The sequence below is a fragment of the Scardinius erythrophthalmus genome, assembly GCF_964197995.2.
Source record: "Scardinius erythrophthalmus genome assembly, chromosome: 4".
Classification (NCBI taxonomy): Eukaryota; Metazoa; Chordata; class Actinopteri; order Cypriniformes; family Leuciscidae; genus Scardinius; species Scardinius erythrophthalmus.
This window is the reverse complement of record NC_138224.1, coordinates 24407795-24431762: the sequence shown is the minus strand read 5'-3', so window position 1 is coordinate 24431762 and position 23968 is coordinate 24407795.

Sequence of the window (23968 nt, the reverse complement as noted above, 5' to 3'; positions counted from 1 at the left end):
ATTAGAACATTTCAAAAGAAATTATTTGAGAAAATGATCTCTCAGTCCTAGAGAACACCTGCTATGCAGAAGTCCTAGAGGCTGAAATTTGGAAAAATACGCTAAATTCTAAAACTGATGCATATAATGACAATTATTGTGTTACTAAGAGGCTTGTAACCAGGCCTGATAGTGTCAGAGGACATGCACAGCTTGTCCTTATCTTATGAGATAATTTAGACAAAGACCAATATGAATTACATCAAAGTAATCATGGTTCTTTGAAAATCTTTTAATAGTGTCAAAAAGTTCATGACTGATGTCCCGTATATGGTTTAAACAACACCATTTAAGGCTCAGTCTTATAAAACATAGCTTTTAATTTGGTTTTATACCAGACTTTGCAATCACTGCATTATTGTATGCTTTCGAGGTCTCAAAAGAGACTGATAAAAGCAACAAACCATAAAACAATCTTGGCGCCCTCCATGAGACCTGTTTGTCCAACCTTTCTTTCATTTTCAAATAAGATTCTTAAAAGAATGCAACTGATAACATCTCAGCCTAAAACAAGATAATTGTGTCCAATTCTAAATTGTAGTCACAAAAATCTTTAAATTGAGCAATGATTTGACTCATGTTTCTCAATGCCTGCAGTCCATTGAATGTTCACAGCATCAAAACAGCTGTAACTGGTTTCCAGTTTGGGTGTTGCTGTGTACACAATGCTAATGCCAGCACAGCTGGAGCTGCGGGGCCAAATGCCTTCTAAAAAGATCAGTGAGAAGATAACAAGTCAGTCTTGACAAATTACTCAGTAGAAACCCCAGAGACCAGAAAATGAAATTGGTTTGATTTATACAATTTTATCAAATATAATTTATATTATGACCAGGTTGTAATATATATTATATTGTAATGGCCAAGAATGGCTTTAATCTCGTGATGATTCAGCATTGGGTTAGAAGAGGAAAGAATGTTTAATGAGAATTAAAAGAATCAGAATGTAGAAAGATGGTACGTGTATGTAGGGAACAAGAAGGAGGAACACTACTAGTGTTGGGAGGAATGAGATAATAAATGGTTAGAGAAAGTATTGGTAAGAAAGGAAACTGAAAGGAAGAATGAATCAGAAAGAACTTCTTTACCTTCTATTTGTGCAAAAATCTTTAATGAGAGAAATTACAATGCCCAGTATATACCAACTAAAATGATCAACCTGATTACCATGTCTTAAATATTCATCCAAAGCCACAGGATGATTTAATTTTGATCTAACAGATCTTTAACCCAGTAACAAGGGGAGGTACAAATTTTAATTTTCTCTTGCAACAAAACCACAAACAAAGTGGTGCAAGTGTTAAAAAACTCCTCTCTGGGAGCTTCAGCTTACCGGTACATGGAATCTGATCAGGAAAGGTATTTTACTGGACATGTACAGTTGTGTGAAATTTAAATATCAGGCAGAAAATCTAAAGTCTTTATGGACCACAGAGATCCAAATGGTCAAGAGTTGAATGGCACCATAAATTCCAAAGGCTAAAACAAACAAGCACAGCACCACATCTGGTGATCTAATTGCTCTAAATACAGATCTGGCTAGTGTAAATAAACAACATCATGTAAAGAGATTTCCCTAGCAGACCTGAGGGTCCTAATGCTCACAACACAGCAGACTGTGTGAGTTTAGATGCAATAGCAGTCAGATCTGACCATTATCACTGTTTAATTGACCTTTTCTTTGCAAACACATGATCATGATAATGATACATGTCTTTGTAAACAAAAACAAATTTTCTTCTTATGGCGTAAAATCTTAACAGATCAAAGCCATCAGTAACAACTGTCTGGCTTAAGCCATCAAATAAATATTGAGATAGACCATCTATCTTAAATGCAATTTGTATAAAGGCTCAAGATTAAACTGTGTTTTCCTCTCTAGGTCTATTTCCTTACAGGCTGACAAATGACTTTCTTTAGAACCAGATTCCACAAGGGTCTGGTTCTGCCTGCCTTAAGCAGGACACACAACTTTACATTAGGAGATGGGGATGGAGAAACTTCAAGGGGCCGCTCACACCTCATAACACTACAGAAGCTATGTGGCCTCCCGGTGTAGCACCGGAACTAAATTATGCAACACAGATTATGGTAGGATAAAACACCACCCATCTCCTATACACAAACATACACAATACACACCATCACTATGATAATCTTAGACATCTCTACCTGGCATAGATCATAAGACTATCCAGGCCAAAATTATTCACATCATGCAATACATCATTCACCTTCATACATATAGGACAAGGGAAATTATTTTAATAATTTCTTTTCAGCATTACAGTCTTGTCAACTTCCTGTATGTAAATACCGTGCTGTGCATAGGACATGCATGGCTGTGGTCACACATCAATTGATTTAAATCCTCATTAAAAATCTAATTGAGACCCATTAATACAGCTGGTCTTTGGACAAAATATTTATTATGTCCAGTCGTTAGCATTGTTGCAAACCAGGAGGGCCCCCTAGTTTCCAACAAATGACTAAGGACAATGATCTAAACAGCTAAATCTAAAATGCAGGCATTTCTATTTGTCAACTATACAATTCAGACCTGCACTATTGAGTGTGACCTAGCCTGTACATCAAATGCACAGAGGATGATTACAAAAGTTAAACCAGAGAATTTAAATCTCTGTTTCTATACATTTCATTCTCTAATTGAATCGATTAAAACATTAAGTTTCATTGATGATTTGCACTTATAACAACTAATGTAGACAATTTTACAATTATGAAATTGTGTATTTCCATGTTTAATTATGTGATATACTCTAATTACTCTAATTATGCATACAACTAGTAAATATACTTGTTATGGTGACTTTCTGCTACCCGTCCTTGATTCATCCAGACCAAGTCTAAATCCCACTACCAGATCACTGCGGTAGTGAAGAATTTGGTGATCAAATTACACCTGTTCATTAAATATATGATTTTGAAGAAGAGACCATATTTACCACTCGCACCTTTGACTTTTGGGTTTCATATTTTTGAGTACATCATGTTTTGTTATATTGTATTCTTGTGTTTATCCAATAACTTTTCCTCATCTTACAATAACCACAAATACATCAGTGTTCAATTATTGCATGGTCATTCAGAAGTTGTTCAGGTGTCTCACACGCAGTGGAGCGTCATCAGTGAAATGATTCCTTCAACTATGGACTACTGATCTGCCCGGCAAATGAAACCTTCTGCTTGAAGGTGACCGAGGACTTCTCAAAGGGTCAGTTAAAACATCCTAGGGAGGACAAAGATGTTTCCGCAAAGCGTTATAATGACACTTTCCAATGACACTTTCTGATCATGCTGACCAACGCAAACAGACTTGATACAACGAGATCATTCTACAGACTGAATACCAACGCAGCCAAGTGCAGGTGGAAGCAAACCCGGCCAAGAGGGTCATGTGACACCCAGTCCGGCTGCTGCAGAATCCACACATTCTGCCATGCTTTCATTTTAATGTTCAACCTGTCTTAATGCTGTTATTTCAGGTGACGACTGGATTCCTGCACCAATCGACTAACACTGCAAACTACAGTGGTCAGGTCTATGAACACTGAAAATGTGGAAACAGGAAAATGTCCAAAAAATGTCCCCTTTGGCCTGATCTAAATCTGTCCCAAGGGGCCAGGGGCCGTCTGTAAGGACTGATTTTCCTGCTAAAACAAAACGCACCCTGCAATAAAGCCATAAAACGCACCCTGGACAGCAGATAGCAAAGACAGAGCACAGAACCTTGTCCTGCCCAAACTTTTCTCATTGTCCCTTTGTTTGACTTCAACTCATCCCCCCTCTCCTCCCTCAAGGCACTGAAAGTTCATGAAGAATGTCTATTTAACACATATGGTGTTTCTTGTGAATATGTTGTTTTTCCTTTTCATGTTTGTTGTTCTGGTCTGGTATTTAAGGCAAGGGAATAGAATACACTTTGGGACTCTTTACCAGGATCATCCCCCATAGTAATGTTTCAGTGCTTTTCAGTTGGAAAGCCCTGACACATTACTGTGTCTTTGTCAGGGAAACATTACTTACTTTTAGAGACATCTTTGAGTAAATGATGTTATGTATTTTCTGAATTGGCTTTTAATCATTTACTTCTGTAATTGGCATGATACATTTTTACCTGACAAATAAATGTTACATCTTGATTTATTCTGAAGTATTCTGAAATCATTATTTAAATATATTAAGGAGGCTGGTGCTACCGCAAATCTTAGTTAAGGTAGGTCAAACTAAAGGCACATGTATGAACGGAGCAGTAGGCACGTCATCTGGAGATCTTTTGATTTCTGTCTATCACTGGTTTAGCAAGTTGTATGGAAATGGCTAAATTAAACTACACTCTCTAGTCCGAGTAAGCAGTAGGCGACCGACTTTAGAGGTATTAGCACACCCTACATCCTCTGACTAAAATCAGAATTAACAAGTTTGTGTCCGTGAGAAACACGAATTGGCCGACGTGATCTCTGTGCGGCATTGGGTCCATAATGAATTAATAACTGAAAGTATGGGATATTCAGAATATTCAAAGATCTAAATTAATTCATAATCAATATTTATGATTATTTTCTAATCAGAAATACGATCTAAATTTGATTATCATTTGAAATTGGAGTCAGATTACGCATAGAGCTAAAGTAATACTAAAACTAAGTTCCAATAAATTAAGTGAACTTCACTGGAGCGCTGAAAAGACATACACGCTTTAAACCTTCGCCAGGCCGTTGGATTCCGTCGTTGGGCCAATGGATGGTCCTTACAAGGCTTTGACCCCATAGGTGGTATCTTTTTCCTTCAAATTTAGTCACAGAACATCACTGGAACAGAACAATACATAAACAGAGAGCAAACTTGAACTAATATAAACTTCTTCTTACGATTAATTTTCACAGTTTTATCATATAGTGACCAGTGATGTTGTACATACCTAAAGAGTTAAATATGCCAAGTAAGAATACATGTAAGTGACTACATGTGGTGTGATAGAACTTCAAGACCCTAGGCATAGTTGTCTATAGTAACATGAAAGCAAATAAGAAGAACCTGTCAAAGTCTAGAACTCTTGATTAGTTTGATTCCATAATAACCCAATGTAAGAAATGCTAAGCAACTGCATATTGATTATCTGGAGGGCAGGCTAAACGAATAAACAAGGTATGCAAAGGGGAAAAATGGATCGCTGGGTCCTACCACCTTGGTGAAAACTTGCTGGGACCCGAGGGGTATATATGCCTCTTGCAAAAGCTTCAACAGATAAAATTGGGGAACAGCTTTTGACCCCATAGGTGGTATATTTTTCCTTCAGACTTAGTCACAGAACATCACTGGAACAGAACAATACATCTACACAGAGCAAACTTGAACTAATATAAACTTCTTCTTACGATTAATTTTCACAATTTTATCATATAGTGAGCAGTGGTGTAGTAAATACCTAAAGAGTTACATATGCCAAATAAGCATACATGTAAGTGACTACATGTGGTGTGATAGAACTTCAAGACCCTAGGCATAGTTGTCTAAAGTAACATGAAAACAAATAAGAAGAACCTGTCAAAGTCTAGAACTCTTGATTAGTTTGATTCTATAATAACCCAATGGAAAAAATGCTAAGCAAGTGCATATTGATTATCTGGAGGGCTGGCTACACGAATAAACAAGGTAAGCAGAGGGGTGAAATGGATCGCTGGGCCCTACCACCTTGGTGAAAACTTGCTGGGACCCGAGGGGTATATATGCCTCTTGCAAAAGCTTCAGCAGATACCATTTGAGAACAGGCTTTAACCCCATAGGTGGCATCTTTTTCCTTCAAATTTAGTCACAGAAAATCACTGGAACAGAGCAATACATACACAGAGAGCAAACTTGAACTGATATAAACTACTTCTTACGATTAATTTTCACACTTTTATCATATAGTGACCAGTGGTGTTGTAAATAGCTAAAGAGTTACATATGCCAAGTAAGCATACATGTAAGTGACTACATGTGGTGTGATAGAACTTCAAAACCATAGGCATAGTTTTCTATAGTAAAATGAAAGCAAAAAAGAAGAACCTGTCAAAGTCTAGAACTCTTGATTACTTTGATTCCATAATAACCCAATGTAAGAAATGCTAAGCAAGTGCATATTGATTATCTGGAGGGCAGGCTAAACGAATAAACAAGGTATGCAAAGGGGAAAAATGGATCGCTGGGTCCTACCACCTTGGTGAAAACTTGCTTGGACCCGAGGGGTATATATGCCTCTTTCAAAAGCTTCAGCAGATACCATTGGGGAACAGGCTTTGACCCCAGAGGTGATATCTTTTCCCTTGAGCTTTAGTCACAGAACATCACAGGAACAGAACAATACATCCACACAGAGCAAACTTGAACTAATATAAACTTTTTCTTACGATTAATTTTCACAAATTTATCATGTAGGTGACCGGTGGTGTTGTAAATATCTAAAGAGTTACATATGGCGAGTAAGCATACATGTAAGTGACTACATGTGGTGTGATAGAACTTCAAGACCCTAGGCATAGTTGTCTATAGTAACATGAAAGCAAATAAGAAGAACCTGTCAAAGTCTAGAACTCTTGATTAGTTTGATTCCATAATAACCCAATGGAAAAAATGCTAAGCAAGTGCATATTGATTGTCTGGAGGGCTGGCTACACGAATAAACAAGGAATGCAAAGGGGCGAAATGGATCGCTGGGCCCTACCACCTTGGTGAAAACTTGCTGGGACCCGAGGGGTATATATGCCTCTTGCAAAAGCTTAAGCAGATACCATTGGGGAACAGGCTTTGATCCCATAGGTGGTATCTTTTTCCTTCAAATTTAGTCACAGAACATCACTGGAACAGAACAATACATAAAAAGAGAGCAAACTTGAACTAATATAAACTTCTTCTTATGATTAATTTTCACACTTTTATCATATAGTGACCAGTGGTGTTGTAAATACCTAAAGAGTTACATATGCCAAGTAAGCATACATGTAAGTGACTACATGTGGTGTGATAGAACTTCAAAACCATAGGCATAGTTTTCTATAGTAACATGAAAGCAAAAAAGAAGAACCTGTCAAAGTCTAGAACTCTTGATTACTTTGATTCCATAATAACCCAATGTAAGAAATGCTAAGCAAGTGCATATTGATTATCTGGAGGGCAGGCTAAACGAATAAACAAGGTATGCAAAGGGGAAAAATGGATCGCTGGGTCCTACCACCTTGGTGAAAACTTGCTTGGACCCGAGGGGTATATATACCTCTTTCAAAAGCTTCAGCAGATACCATTGGGGAACAGGCTTTGACCCCAGAGGTGATATCTTTTCCCTTGAGCTTTAGTCACAGAACATCACAGGAACAGAACAATACATCCACACAGAGCAAACTTGAACTAATATAAACTTTTTCTTACGATTAATTTTCACAAATTTATCATGTAGGTGACCAGTGGTGTTGTAAATATCTAAAGAGTTACATATGGCGAGTAAGCATACATGTAAGTGACTACATGTGGTGTGATAGAACTTCAAGACCCTAGGCATAGTTGTCTATAGTAACATGAAAGCAAATAAGAAGAACCTGTCAAAGTCTAGAACTCTTGATTAGTTTGATTCCATAATAACCCAATGGAAAAAATGCTAAGCAACTGCATATTGATTATCTGGAGGGCAGGCTAAACGAATAAACAAGGTATGCAAAGGGGAAAAATGGATCGCTGGGTCCTACCACCTTGGTGAAAACTTGCTGGGACCCGAGGGGTATATATGCCTCTTGCAAAAGCTTCAACAGATAAAATTGGGGAACAGCTTTTGACCCCATAGGTGGTATATTTTTCCTTCAGACTTAGTCACAGAACATCACTGGAACAGAACAATACATCCACACAGAGCAAACTTGAACTAATATAAACTTCTTCTTACGATTAATTTTCACACTTTTATCATATAGTGAGCAGTGGTGTAGTAAATACCAAAAGAGTTACATATGCCAAATAAGCATACATGTAAGTGACTACATGTGGTGTGATAGAACTTCAAGACCCTAGGCATAGTTGTCTAAAGTAACATGAAAGCAAATAAGAAGAACCTGTCAAAGTCTAGAACTCTTGATTAGTTTGATTCCATAATAACCCAATGGAAAAAATGCTTAGCAAGTGCATATTGATTGTCTGGAGGGCTGGCTACACGAATAAACAAGGAATGCAAAGGGGCGAAATGGATCGCTGGGCCCTACCACCTTGGTGAAAACTTGCTGGGACCCGAGGGGTATATATGCCTCTTGCAAAAGCTTAAGCAGATACCATTGGGGAACAGGCTTTGATCCCATAGGTGGTATCTTTTTCCTTCAAATTTAGTCACAGAACATCACTGGAACAGAACAATACATAAAAAGAGAGCAAACTTGAACTAATATAAACTTCTTCTTATGATTAATTTTCACACTTTTATCATATAGTTTGATTGTCTGGAGGGCTGGCTACACGAATAAACAAGGTATGCAAAGGGGCGAAATGGATCGCTGGGCCCTACCACCTTGGTGAAAACTTGCTGGGACCCGAGGGGTATATATGCCTCTTGCAAAAGCTTCAGCAGATACCATTGGGGAACAGGCTTTGATCCCATAGGTGGTATCTTTTTCCTTCAAATTTAGTCACAGAACATCACTGGAACAGAACAATACATAAACAGAGAGCAAACTTGAACTAATATAAACTTCTTCTTATGATTAATTTTCACACTTTTATCATATAGTGACCAGTGATGTTGTAAATACCTAAAGAGTTACATATGCCAAGTAAGAATACATGTAAGTGACTACATGTGGTGTGATAGAACTTCAAGACCCTAGGCATAGTTGTCTATAGTAACATGAAAGCAAATAAGAAGAACCTGTCAAAGTCTAGAACTCTTGATTAGTTTGATTCCATAATAACCCAATGTAAGAAATGCTAAGCAACTGCATATTGATTATCTGGAGGGCAGGCTAAACGAATAAACAAGGTATGCAAAGGGGAAAAATGGATCGCTGGGTCCTCCCACCTTGGTGAAAACTTGCTGGGACCCGAGGGGTATATATGCCTCTTGCAAAAGCTTCAACAGATACCATTGGGGAACAGGCTTTGACCCCATAGGTGGTATCTTTTTCCTTCAAATTTAGTCACAGAAAATCACTGTAACAGAGCAATACATACACAGAGAGCAAACTTGAACTGATATAAACTACTTCTTACGATTAATTTTCACACTTTTATCATATAGTGACCAGTGGGGTTGTAAATACCTAAAGAGTTACATATGCCAAGTAAGCATACATGTAAGTGACTACATGTGGTGTGATAGAACTTCAAAACCATAGGCATAGTTGTCTATAGTAACATGAAAGCAAATAAGAAGAACCTGTCAAAGTCTAGAACTCTTGATTACTTTGATTCCATAATAACCCAATGTAAGAAATGCTAAGCAAGTGCATATTGATTATCTGGAGGGCAGGCTAAACGAATAAACAAGGTATGCAAAGGGGAAAAATGGATCGCTGGGTCCTACCACCTTGGTGAAAACTTGCTTGGACCCGAGGGGTATATATGCCTCTTTCAAAAGCTTCAGCAGATACCATTGGGGAACAGGCTTTGACCCCAGAGGTGATATCTTTTCCCTTGAGCTTTAGTCACAGAACATCACAGGAACAGAACAATACATCCACACAGAGCAAACTTGAACTAATATAAACTTTTTCTTACGATTCATTTTCACAAATTTATCATGTAGGTGACCGGTGGTGTTGTAAATATCTAAAGAGTTACATATGGCGAGTAAGCATACATGTAAGTGACTACATGTGGTGTGATAGAACTTCAAGACCCTAGGAATAGTTGTCTATAGTAACATGAAAGCAAATAAGAAGAACCTGTCAAAGTCTAGAACTCTTGATTAGTTTGATTCCATAATAACCCAATGGAAAAAATGCTAAGCAAGTGCATATTGATTGTCTGGAGGGCTGGCTACACGAATAAACAAGGTATGCAAAGGGGCGAAATGGATCACTGGGCCCTACCACCTTGGTGAAAACTTGCTGGGACCCGAGGGGTATATATGCCTCTTGCAAAAGCTTCAGCAGATACCGTTGGGGAACAGGCTTTGGTCCCATAGGTGGTATCTTTTTCCTTCAAATTTAGTCACAGAACATCACTGGAACAGAACAATACATAAACAGAGAGCAAACTTGAACTAATATAAACTTCTTCTTATGATTAATTTTCACACTTTTATCATATAGTGACCAGTGATGTTGTAAATACCTAAAGAGTTACATATGCCAAGTAAGAATACATGTAAGTGACTACATGTTGTGTGATAGAACTTCAAGACCCTAGGCATAGTTGTCTATAGTAACATGAAAGCAAATAAGAAGAACCTGTCAAAGTCTAGAACTCTTGATTAGTTTGATTCCATAATAACCCAATGTAAGAAATGCTAAGCAACTGCATATTGATTATCTGGAGGGCAGGCTAAACGAATAAACAAGGTATGCAAAGGGGAAAAATGGATCGCTGGGTCCTACCACCTTGGTGAAAACTTGCTGGGACCCGAGGGGTATATATGCCTCTTGCAAAAGCTTCAGCAGATACCGTTGGGGAACAGGCTTTGATCCCATAGGTGGTATCTTTTTCCTTCAAATTTAGTCACAGAACATCACTGGAACAGAACAATACATAAACAGAGAGCAAACTTGAACTAATATAAACTTCTTCTTATGATTAATTTTCACACTTTTATCATATAGTGACCAGTGATGTTGTAAATACCTAAAGAGTTACATATGCCAAGTAAGAATACATGTAAGTGACTACATGTGGTGTGATAGAACTTCAAGACCCTAGGCATAGTTGTCTATAGTAACATGAAAGCAAATAAGAAGAACCTGTCAAAGTCTAGAACTCTTGATTAGTTTGATTCCATAATAACCCAATGTAAGAAATGCTAAGCAACTGCATATTGATTATCTGGAGGGCAGGCTAAACGAATAAACAAGGTATGCAAAGGGGAAAAATGGATCGCTGGGTCCTACCACCTTGGTGAAAACTTGCTGGGACCCGAGGGGTATATATGCCTCTTGCAAAAGCTTCAGCAGCTACCGTTGGGGAACAGGCTTTGATCCCATAGGTGGTATCTTTTTCCTTCAAATTTAGTCACAGAACATCACTGGAACAGAACAATACATAAACAGAGAGCAAACTTGAACTAATATAAACTTCTTCTTATGATTAATTTTCACACTTTTATCATATAGTGACCAGTGATGTTGTAAATACCTAAAGAGTTACATATGCCAAGTAAGATGTAACACACAGCAGATGGTCAGATCACCAGCTCTATCTCTCTATATGTTAATGTACTGAAATTAGCCTGTCTTCTGCTCTGAGACCTAATTAAATCACTGGTGTCCTAATCCACAAACACCTCTATTGCCTCAAGATTCTGCCTTCCTGGATACCAGACCCAACGGCGCCGATAAATGGCGCAAATCATTAACTGCCTAATCTGAAAACAGAGATTCCTTACTGCTGACCTCGGAATTATGGCTTAGCAAACGTCCGCTGACCAATGAGAGCAATCTCGGAGAACCCCAAGGATTCTCTCTCTGACATTTATTTACATTTAGACACTCATTTAACACGTTCAGAAAACAAAGAGCTCTGTCTAACCAGATGTGCTAAACTGATAATCTCATCAAGACCAGAAAAGCGCACACACATAGACTCTCATCCCGTGCTTGGGGACAAAGTTCAACGCAGCAGGATGAACCTTCAGTGACTCTTCCAGCACACACACACAGAAACACACACAGATCCTACCACGTGTGAATCAAAATCATCTTGTGAAATGTTTAAAATGTATTCTCTTGATGTATGCATGATCCCTTGTCCCCAAATATTATGCCTATATAGTTTATTGATTTGTAATCCATTTGATGTGACTATAATCGCGAAAAATCATGTATCCATGGGTGACTATGTCATAGAGATACCATTCGTGGTATCATTGTGTTCCATAAATCCCAACGGTGTGGAATCTTTAACCCAAAATCTCCGAAGACGCATTATTTTATTAAATCCAGTGTTATTAACGATAGGAACAAATTTAGCTTCTCCTTAACTATTAGGAAGGGGCGTGAGCCTCCACAAAACGTCAGGAGGTAGTCACAATCGCCCTTCCAGGCGATTGGGTCACGCACCTAAAGAGGCTGGGCTTAACCACTTCAAAATGCCGCGCTTCTCTGATCTCAGTGCACATCGCCAGAGAGAGAGAGACGACACGCCTTCTTCCATCCTTGGAAGCTTCGTTCTCGTTTATTTTCATTTTTCTTCCAAGTTTTATTTTCTTCAAACTACCTTACTTCAGTTTTGATAGTCTCCTTCAACCAACCCAAGATACCAACTTAAAGCTAAAGATCCTTTTGCTGAGTTCCGCTCGCTTCAAGTCGCTATAGCAACTAGACGCTGTAATCACGTGACTCTGCTTCCGTCCAACACAGACGAGACCACACAAAGAGGGCCGATCTACAACTCAGACGTAACGTAGACCTTAATTTCCAATCTGAAGTGCTGTTTAAAGTGTCTAATATTACTGTGTCTGTTGGGGTTTCAGGTGAATGACTGAACTGTTCTACCTATCTCTCATTTCTCTTCACTCACACTTACACACTCTTTGACGCACACATCTGCACCTACACACACCCATACACGTCCACCTCTCCACGTGTTTCCTAGACATAAACACACGGCCACGTGCTGCTAAAGGCGTGCTCCTACACACACACACACACACACACACACCTCTCCTTACCACACTCTCAGTGTACACACACAAAACCTTTTCTTAAAATTCTCTCTCTCTCTCTCTCTCTCTCTCTCTCTCTCTCTCTTATATTCTCCCTTTTCTTCCCCTACTCTAACCTTTGATCTTACGTTTATTTTGTTATATTCCTTATTTGCGATCGTATATTGTTTTGTTTATGCATATTTACTCCTGTGTGATTTAAAATTAGTATATGTAACCAGTAGCTCGTTTGAATAAACTTTGTTAAATCATTTGAATTAAGTTTGCCTGTTTGTTTCAATACTGAGTCCCTGAGTAGTGCAGATCTTTACCTCTTAACGCTCTACGATAAATTTTGCTATTGAAAGAAATCTCAAATGGTCTAAAACACTAAGATAAGTTATTTTCTTGTGGCCACAGAAAAGAAATTGTCTATCAGTGTTAAAGACGTGAGATTTCCGTTCAGATATTGTACCTTTTGTGTGCTGGACATACAGTTCGTACAATAAATGAATATTCTTCAACTTATACCTACAATTTCCCCAAATTGAACATATTCTACCCGTCTATATCAGGGAGTACTACAAGTAATTGTGTAACCGCTGATATAAGCCGAGGTTTTGACCAATTCCCTATTTGGTAATTCTTTAATTCATGTAAGCAACATATGCATATTCACATTAAGGCTAATTTGAGCTAATTAATTCCCTAACATAAGTCATTGTTGTTACATATTTATTGGTGGAGAATGCGGGCACTCTCATACTCAGTTTGATACAGATTGTGCAAGTTTGTATTCATGTGTGATTTTTCAAAAGTTTAATGATTGTGTGCGCGCTTGAATCTTATAACGTTATTGAAAAGTACTAAGTCGACTCGAAAACTGATCAAAGGGCGAAAAGCCATTACCCGCCAGCAAGCCTGGTTATTGGGGAAACTGCAGTATTTACAGTGTTGTTGCGAGTCCAGAATTAGAGAAAAATAAAAAAATTCTCTTTTTATTGTGACCCTACATGTAATTCTGTTTTGAGACCTGTATGGGAACAGAGGAGTCCCTCAGGCATTGTTACCGGTATTTCTGTAAAACCCGAGAGCAAAAGTACGCTACTCCGGTCAGAAACAAATATATATATTTGATGGTATGTCGTTAAGAAACGATAAAATACGGGTTAAAGCCCTGGTCTAGCTAACCAGAAGGAAAAACCCCGTTTCAAGCGTCTATAAAGACCAGAAACAGTTCCGCCGCGAACTTTTGATTTGCAGTGTTGTTTTATGTTTGCAAAGACCGGCCGTGGTCTTTAAAGAATTTATTTTGCAGCGTTGTTTGGTGCGTGCGAAGGCCTGCACGTTTGCAAAGTGTAATTTCTGATACGTCTCAAATTACCACCCCGGTGACGCGTTCCGCGTTAGCGTAACACTGCCACCGCGTGGTCAACCACAGGTAAAGACCTGTTGGTCGTTATTCCTTCCGCCCTTACTCGTGGTGAGTCAAAATTCACGGTCGTAAGTATCTAAGAAGTTGTTTAAATACCTATTTGTATTTACAGCACGCTAAGTTCGTTAAAACAACCCTGTTATTTTGGACTGAGACATTTTATTGTGAATATTAAATTCCCAGAAAGGGAACCGGAAATTATAGAGTGTCTCGATCCAAAAGCACTGATAGCTCACCCGGAAGCGAACAAGCGCCCCTCGTGGCCACGCCCCTCCGGGTCAACTATCCCTCCTCCTCTTCTGGTCACTCTACTCTGCTGCTTCCATTTCTAAAGCTGCCTCGATGATTCTGTTAGGGTTTATTTCCATCTAATAATCATTTAATAGCAAGTTCAATGTTATATTGATTATTTCCAGCTTTGGAAATCTTCCTATTTCAAAAAAAAAAAAAACTTGTTTTATTACTTTCTTCCCTTTTCGCTCAGTAATTTTGGTTGGTTTTATTCCCATTCAATAATCATTTTAATAACAAATTCAATGTTATAGTAATTATTTTAATTTTTTTTTTTAGAAATCTTCCTATTTCTCTAAAACAACCAAGCTTTTCTCTCCAAGGAAATTTAGATTTGAGGTGAAATTTAAACTTAATTTAATTTGGTTATTTCCAGTTTCACATTCCAGCCATCTGCCTGCTACAAATTTATAGAGTTACTAAATTTAATAACTTCAGTTATTGTGATTATTATACGAAATCAATTCTAATTCACTTGTGACTCTTCCTCAGGCTTAGTTGGATGTGATCTTGAACCAATGTTGAATTAAGATTTTAAATTGTGTCAAACAATTAGGGTGCACCACAGAGAGACGCCCCCTTGAGGCCTAAGTAACCCACTGCAGCAGTCCACCACACCCTCTTCCAGGTTACTTTGATTTTCTTTCTCTCTCCAAAGTTTTCTTTATCATTTGTATTATTATTGTTTTCATTTACCCCTCGCAGGCCCATCTGACTTTTGTCCTATTTTCCCCATAACTCAATTTGGTGTAAGCCAGAAATCTTAAATTCACTTTAAGCTACTCTGTTCACTCCATCTTGTGTGTCCTATAGGCAAAACTCTCAGCGCCTGCAGTGGACTAGGGGGGAGCCCCGAGCAGACCCCTGTGGGCAAGTTGGCCGACTGACGTTACCGACTCTGACCGTGCAGGTGACTCTTGAGTTTCTCCTGTCTCTGCCACTGGCCGCGGCACGCAGTAGTGACATCAGCAATCCGGTGCCTCGGAGTGCCAGCCTCTACGCCAACGCAAAAGTTAATTGTTGGGACCACTGCACAAACCAACGACAGTCCCTGTCACTCTAGGCCTACGGCCTAGTGGGTTCTGGGTAGTACCCACCTTTACATTGCGTTTGGTTGGTTGGTACCTCCGGGACTACCAGGGTTGTGTTTACGGTCACTCTGTTTGAGTGGGCGTGGTCGTGAGCAGAGTAACGGAGAATCCAAAGTCACGGCGGCCAAGTGTTTGGAGCGCCAGGAAGGTTGAACGAGCTCAGCGGGGGCCGGCTGGGTTGACCTCCGTCCATTTCAGGTAAACTGAACTTTGATAATCAAACAAACAAACAAAAAAAAAAAAAAAACCCTTGTCTTTCTTATGAACCACATAATCGTAAATATTTTCCTCTGGGCACATCCCTCGTGCTATTAGTGTCCAAATTACAGTCCAGATCAAGTCACGGACCTTTTTGTTTAATTTGTTTCTTCCTTCCTTTTCAATTCTCACCTACGCGTGCCGTGCATGTTCTGTTATAACCTGTTTTTCAGTGTATCAACGAGATCCCAACAGGCTAAGTAACACAGGGACAACTGAACAGTCTCTATTCCGGGTCCCAAACTGACCCGCCTAACTGTCTAAAGTCAGTTAGCCCAAAATTTCTATAGACGGCACACCGTCCTATAGTTTATTAGTTTCACGACCCGGTTGCATTGGCCCTTCTTGTGTGTCTTGTGTATTGTGTTTCTCTCGCCTACAGTGAGTCAAAATGTCACGTACATCCAGTCCTGCGGAACACTGGAACAGCCTGGAGGTGTGGTTATCCGCCATGACTTCGGGTTGTCTAGCCAAAGACTTCGGTGATCCAAAACTCCTGACCCAACATGAACTGGACAACAAAGTGGACCAGATCATGTCCCAGGACCCCACACAGGCCTACAGTTCAAAAGACTGGAGCCGCATCATCGGGAGTCTCTCTCACTATCTGGTGTCACAGGCACGACTACTGGAGGAGGACAAAGCCAAGCTGGAAAAGAACACCGCTGGACTAAAGACTCAGCTGGAGGAGGCCTGCAAACAAAAGGAACAAACACAGCAGCGTCTGGAGGAACTACTTCTGGAGGACGAGGAGGACACACGTCCGGAACTACAACAGGAAGTGGAGAGACTACAACAGGCCCTGGAGGACCTGCGGCTGGACACAGACAGGACAGTGGAGGCGGAGAGACAGACCACTGCAGCTCTCAGTGACGATCTAACACGTGGAGAGGAACTGCTAGCAAGAGCACGCACAGAATTAAAAGACAGAAACGCTAGAGTCAAAGCTTGCGAAACATTGTTGCAGAAAGCCCAAGCTGAAATTGACGAGCTCGTCCAACAAAGACATGATCTCAAGGACGAGCTGGATATCATCCATCGTGAACTCAAACATGCGTACGAACTACAAGGTAAGCGGGTGGGGGAGACACACATCACCCCGTCTCTCCCCACCCGTAAACCTGCAGGTCACAGCCAAACCCTTCAAGCTAAAGAAGAAGAGGAAAACCCACGTCTGGACGCTATCTCACCTGCTGGCCCCGTCCCGGAAGGACGAGCCACTAGTCACCGCACAGCATCCAAAGAACTGGACAAACTGGCAAGAAATATCCCTACATTCAATCCAAATCCAGCCGGGGGCAATGACGTGTACTCTTACTTAACCGACATTGAATTCCACTTACAAACCGTGGACAACGTCACGACTTGGGACAAGTTATACCTCCTTCGGACCACTTCTGGTCGTATTGTAAGAAGTTTCCTTGATAGACAGCCAGAATCTGTGAAACAGAATTATCCACAATTACGACAAGCCCTGATCCGCGAATTCTCTGACCCAGACTCGGACCAAGGCATCATTGCGGCAATGGACCTCAAACAAGCTCGTCTGGAAACACCGCAAGCCTACTACGAACGTCTGCGACTCGCTTACTTCGGACCGAGGAATGAGGCATTTATGGAAGAGGACGTTAGTTTCAAAACACTTTTCCTGCGGAATCTCCACCCCACTCAAAGTGCACACCTGGGCGTTTTAGTTTGTCCACGGACCCTGTCAATTCAACAATTACGTGACCTGGCCCACAAAGCATACGTAAAACAAACGACTGGGTCTGACAAACCTGGGAAATACCCCACAGTTTTCCCTGTCACTGCACCCTTTCCAGAACTGAATTTAGAAGGTGCACAGCCTACCAACTACGGACCCAACAACAGACAGCCACGACCGTTCCAAGCTGGCAGAGGACAGCGTGGGCGGGGGGGAGCCCGCCCAAAACCACAAAATAACCGTTTCAGGGGATCCTGGGACCGGCAGCACTTCCCCCACAACCAAAAGGGGGGAGGCAGCTGGGATGCCGACCGACACCCCAGGAGAGGCCGACCCCGATCTCCCCGAAACACAAGCCCAGAGAACCGGCAACGGGACCCCTCCCGACAAGACACCGGTAAGCTCAAGATAGAGCCCAAATCCAGCGGGAACAGTGCAGCCACGCCTGACACAACAGAACTTGTAAACATCCTGAAAGAGCTTCTCCAAAGGAAACCCCACAAGGAAGACAAAGATAAACCAGACACTGCATGACTAACCCACAGGCCTGGACACAATGTTTCCCACACTACCAACTCCACTAACTCCATCCAGTTGACAGCACCACAAAACCCTGCTGTCAAACCACAGACTTTTGAACTTGCTGTTTCATTACCCAATGACAGCTCCACTCACTCCATTCAGCTGACAGCCCCACAAAACCCTGCTGTCAAACCACAGACTTTTGAACCTACTGTTACAGCACCAAATGACCGCGGCACTCACCACAACAAGCTGACAACGCCACTCCCTGAACGGAACTGCAGCAGCTCTCATGATAAAGTACCAGACAGTGCGGTCTTGTTGATCTGCACCCACAATGAGCCACCCGATACCTACCCTCACTGCTTGGCAATCAACACGCAAGATTCAACACCACAACTTCTGGGTAACCTAATTGAGAGAGGAGTGGCACGAAAACTGTACTTAACAATTACCTTGGAAAAGGAAATGCAGATCGAAGCACTGGTGGACACCGGCTCCGATCTAACACTTATTTCTGCTCAACTGTTTGAAAAACTGAAGTTTAAAGCTCAAAGACAAAACAGAACTCTTAAATTCCACACGTGTGAGCTGAACGTGCAGTCATACAGCCAAAATGACATCCAGCTACGGAACGTAGCTCCCATTCACCTGGCTATCGGTCCGATGAGCATAGTCCACCCCGTCTATATTTCACCTGTCAATACGTATCAATTCCTCGTAGGCAAGGACCTGCTGGACCGCTTTGAACCATTATTAGACCTCAAGCACCTCCAAGTTTGGGCGCAGGTGCGCGAACCACACCCCCTCCAACCACACGACTCCATCAAACCCGACTGTCAAGCCACAGGGTTCACGGAAGTTCCATCAGCCAGACAAGGGGACAAAGTCCTCACAGCTGATCAGGGTTCAAGTTCGCTACTCTGCACATTCAGAACAACGCCAGACTCTGATAATTACCACCCCCAAGTGAAAACTCCCCTGCAGTTGCAGGATGTGACCACAACAGACATTACCCTGGCACTATGGGCAGATAACTCAGCCATAAGTCTCTCCCTATTCAATGCAATCATTGAAAAGACTCCAGACCTGCCCTACACCTGCAAACGCACACGTTTTCCTTTGAACCCAGATCCATCCTCAATGACATCTGCCAAAGGGATCTGTGCTTTAAACTTGAACTGGAACCACCGGCAGTTGACCCATTACTTCCTGATCCTGGAGGACCCAGCCCACGACGTCTACATCGGAGCAGACATCTTGATTCGCCTCAAGGCTCATGTGGACATAATAAATGAAGTTGTATGGGCTCCATTAACTTTACAGCCACCTGTTCCCATCAGTCATGACAATCTACTATCAGGGCAGACCATCCCAGAAGTCTGCACTCTCATCAACGAGCAGGGAACGGTGGTACCTGCTTACACAAAAGGGGTCGCCGTGCGACTCAACCTGCGACAGGGCCAAACCCTAAACCACACACTGGCTTTCTTCCAACCGTCACCCGAGTGTGTGGAACTCAGACTCACCCTTGAAGCCACACCCCTCACTGAAGTGTCATCTCGGGTAGTCTACATTTTATTCAACAATTGCACAGCAACTGACATCAGCATCCCCAAAGCCTACCGGCTGGGATGGCTAATCAGTCACGCCTTCCATGACTTTGATCTGACATTACCCGTCATAGGGCCAATTCCACCTGCACTGATACCTGAAGGGCATACTGACAACACACTACTCACAGCCCCTTTCCAATTCATTGCCATCACATCTGTCATGTCAGCGGCCAAAGACCTTGTCTGCAGAACGGAGCTGACAGAGGACCAACAACTCGCAGTGTACACAGTCTCCCAACAGCCTGTCACTAAGACTGATACACCTGTCATGCCTGTCACAATCAACTCGACCGATGACAAGCCAACGGACGAACCCTATCCAGGTTTTGAATCTCAAGTGCAACAAATCCTACAAGATGCTGACGCACTTCAAGACGACGCAGACCGCCAAAAGCTGCGACAAGTCCTGTATAAATTCAAAGAAGACTTTGCTAAAGATTCGTTAGACTGTGGTCTCACCAAACTCCACACAGTGCGTATCCCCACGCACCCCGAGGCTCCTCCCACTTTTGTCAAGCAATACAAGATTCCAATCGCCTCACACGAGCCAGTGCAGGAAATCATCGAATCTATGCTTGAGAAAGGTGTGATACGAACTTGTAACAGTACCTACTCCGCCCCCATTTGGCCTGTGCTCAAGCCGAACGGAAAGTGGAGACCCACGATCGACTATCGCAAACTAAATCAGCAGGTGCCGTTGTCACGATGGCCCATGACACAACTGGAGCAAGAAATTCCCAGAATCAGGGGAGCCACCATCTTCTCTACACTCGATGTGGCCTCGGGATTCTGGACGATTCCAGTGCACCCAGACGACCAACACAAGTTGGCATTCACCTTCGGCAACCGCCAATACACTTTCACAAGGTGCCCGTTTGGGTACGCCAATTCACCAGCTGAGTTCAACATCTTCCTGAACAAAGCCTGCCCAGACGCCAGGGTGAGAGGTAACCTGATTTACGTCGACGATGTGCTCATGAAAAGCACGACGGTGGCCGACCACCTAAAAGAAATTGACTATGTCTTGAGCCAGTTATCTGATGCCGGCGCCAAAATAGCCCTACACAAGGGGCAGTGGTGTCGCAAAAAGGTAAATTACGTGGGCCTGCTCATTGGACGCCATGGCATTGAACCACAATCAAACCGCATTCATGCCATCCAAAACATCAAGCCTCCCACCAACGTCTCTGAACTTCGTAGCTTTCTAGGAGTATGCAATTACTCCCGGCAATTCATCGAACACTATTCAGACATCGCCAGACCGCTCACAGCTTTGTTGAAGAAGGACTGCCCTTTCGTCTGGTCAGACGCTCAAGAACACGCCATGAAAGAACTTAAAAGACATTTGTGCTCAGCCCCTTGCCTTGCGTACCCTGATCCACAAAAAGAATTCCACCTCGACGCTGGGTTTTCAGACCAATGTCTCAGTGCTGGCCTATACCAACGGCACGACCAAGACAAAAAGGTGATCGCATATGCCAGCAAAACACTTCTTCCTCCAGAATGCAAATTCTCTGACTGTGAAAAAGCTTTGCTCTGTACGGTATGGGCCATTCAGCGCTTCTCCAACTACATTGGAGCACAGAAGGTCATCATCGAAACGTGCCACCAGCCCGTCATGTTCCTTAACAGCCAACGGATAAGAGACGGTGTGGTCACCAACTCACGCATAGCTACATGGCTAATGGCTCTCCAAGGACGAAACGTCGAAGCCAGATATGCACAAAACCACAAATCCGCTCTAGGTAACGGCTTGGCGGCATGTCAAGATTGCTCGGACAACGCACCTGCTGCAACGCTAAATACACCTGAGCCCCAGCAGCCACAACTGACCTGCCACAGGTACTTTGACAAGAATGTGTGCGAAGGTATGCCCACAGCTTATGTCGACGGATGTTCCTACAACAGCGAGGGCATCCTAAAAGCTGGAGCAGGGGTACTGTGGGTAAACGACCAACCATGCCCTCCCCAACACTTCAAGCTGGGCCCCCAGTCATCACAATACGCAGAAATAGCAGCAATTCTCATTACTCTGCAAATCGCAGCAGACCATAACCTCAAAGAACTGCTCATCTGCACAGACTCGAACTATGCCAGACTCAGTTTTGTATGCCATCTTCCAACCTGGAAACGAAATGGTTTCACAACTGCTAACAACAAACCTGTCAAGCATCAACACCTGTTCCAAGAATGTGTCAACATCACAACAACACACGACATTACCGTGTACTGGAAGAAGGTGAAAGGACATTCTAAACTCCCAGGCCAAGACAAAGACCTCAACGACCACACTGACGCCCTCGCAAAAGCGGGCGCCCTACACGGGGAACCGTGGGTTTCCCCAAAAGCCCCACCCACCCCAGAAGTAGCAGTGCTAACCCGCAGCAAGCAAACCACACCTGCAACAGCACCTGCGTCAGAACTTCTGTCACTTACACCACAAATTTCCAACAATGACCTTGCAGATATGCAAGCATCAGACACTGCCATACAGGCGATTAAAACGCACCTCCTCGACCCCACCACCTCCCCTCTCACACCTTCAAATCTCACTGATGATTCCGATCTCAGACATCTATACAACTCCAGACACATGTTACGTGTGCGGGACGACATTCTTTGGTTTGTCAACGATGACACCACTTCGCTCAAACTCGTGGTACCCCGCTGTCAAAGGGGGGAAATGATGAATCACGCCCACAACGCACCATATGCTGGGCACCACGGTACCAGAGCCACGTATGAGACACTTAGACAGGTGGCATACTGGCCATGTATGCAACAGGATGTGGCAGAATATGTGAGAGAATGCCTGGTCTGCTGTCAGTTTCACCCAACAAACCTGACTCACAGAGCCCCTTTGCAACGCAGAGGAATCACGTTCCCCTGGTCAGACCTTCAAATCGACTGGGTAGGACCCCTCCCCCGGTCATCAAGAGGCAATAAGTACTTTCTCACGGTAGTGTGCCAGTTTACCAAATGGGTAGAGTGTCTACCAGCACCCAACGACACTGCTCAAACAACGGCATATCTCCTGATGAACCACATCTTCTCCCGATTCGGCCTACCGCTCAGAGTCAACTCAGATCGAGGAACTCACTTCACCGCAGAAATCATGCAAAAGATCTGGAGAATCCTAGGGGTACAAGCCAAACTTCACATCAGCCACCATCCGATCTCATCCGGACAGGTAGAAAGGTCTAACCGAACGGTGGTCGCCATGTTGAGAAAATATGTGGCAACTAACCAGAAAGACTGGGATGTGAAACTTCCCCTGGTGCTGATGGCCCTCAGAGCCACCCCCCAGGAATCAACACGAGTATCCCCATTTGAACTCATGACCGGGAGGCAGATGACCCTGCCATTACACCTGTTGTACCAATCAGGAGACCACAACCTCGTCACCGCCTATACCACGTCTCAGTACCTGGACGAGCTCCATAAACACTTGAGAACAACTTTCGCTTTCGCCCAGCAACACCTGAAAACCAGCGCTGACGGCCAGAAAGCATATTACGACCGAAAGGCATCACACCAAGAACTCAGCGTGGGCGACAAAGTCCTGTACTACAGTTTCGCCTTGCCACCCAAGCAACTGTCAAAAAAGTTTCTGCCTCACTGGACTGGCCCTCATGAAATTGTGAACAAACTCTCCTCCGTAGCGTACCAAATCCAGCTAAAACGGGGACCAAGAGAACCCGTTCTCAAATGGGTCCACCGCAATCAGATTAAAAGATATGTGGCTACTAGCAGGAACAGACAGGAAGGGCCCAATGCAAGCTAACCTCAACCGCCGTCGTTACAGGGAAAGAAGACTGGACCCTCCAACGGGACAACCCTCGCTGACCTGTGCCTTTTCTCTTTCCCTTTTGCTTTTCCGCACCTCTCTCTCTCTTGCCTGTAATAGGATGCTGCTGTGGATTGTCATCATGTGCCTTCAGACGACTAGAGGCCAGCCACCATCCGACCTCATCTCACCAGGGCCAGCCTCGGGAATTGTGTTGAGAGAGCAAGCCGGACTGCTTGTCACGAATTGCCGAACACACACACAGAAGGTGTACGTGCGACTCGACCCTCGAAATGTCTACCGAGCACATTACCCGAAGGCAATCGCCCAGTACAGTTGGGCGGGTGCCAGATGGACCGAAGCCGCCCTCAACCACGCTGAAGCCGACATCA